General features: G+C 64.7%; 1 long non-coding RNA gene across 1 annotated transcript in view; it reads right to left on the bottom strand.

The window, feature by feature from the left end:
• LOC108445718 overlaps positions 1-658 on the bottom strand; it is a 35969-nt gene that overhangs the window by 27014 nt on the left and 8297 nt on the right. The gene's annotated exons all lie outside the window — the stretch shown is intronic.

Below are 658 nucleotides of genomic sequence, written 5' to 3'. Positions count from 1 at the left end.
GCTCACACCGTGTCCAAAATCCCACACAGGGAATGTCCCCGTGGGATCAGCTCAGCTCCCTGCAGGAAGGGCTCACACCGTGTCCCAAACTCCACAAGCCCCAAACCCAGGATGTTTCCGCTCCCATCTCCCGGGACATGGGAATTCCCGGCTGGAGCAGGGGCTGCTTCTGCACCGACCCGATGGATGCAGAACATCCAGTGCTGGGTCCCCATCGCACGGGGCCAACCCGAGACGTCCCTCACCCCTTGGAGGCTTTGCTGAGCCCCTAAAGCCTCTCCCGGCATCTCCTGCAGCCCCAGGGAAGGGCAGGGCACGGGGAGGGCACAGCCCCGGCAGAGCCCCTCTGCCCCTCCCGGTCCCCCCGAGGTGTCCGGAGGCTTTGGAAGCCCTGGCACAGCAGCTCCATCCCAGGGGTGCTGAATCCAGGCTCCGAGGCTGCATCCCACGGCCAGGAATGCGCTGGGAAGGGCCGGGAGCGCTCAGGGAAGGTGTTAAAGAGCCCGGCAGTTGTTTATAACCCGCGGGAAGCGGCGATTTCCCCTTGATTACCCCTTAATCCTCCGTGAGCGCCGCTTTACGAGCCGGGGCTCCCGCGGAGCTGCACAAACACCTGGACAGGGAACCCTGGAGCGCAAAAATCCCCCGTCCCCAGCTG

The sequence above is a fragment of the Corvus brachyrhynchos genome, unplaced genomic scaffold (assembly GCF_000691975.1).
Source record: "Corvus brachyrhynchos isolate BGI_N302 unplaced genomic scaffold, ASM69197v1 scaffold340, whole genome shotgun sequence".
Classification (NCBI taxonomy): Eukaryota; Metazoa; Chordata; class Aves; order Passeriformes; family Corvidae; genus Corvus; species Corvus brachyrhynchos.
This window is presented reverse-complemented; position numbering and strand designations above follow the sequence as displayed.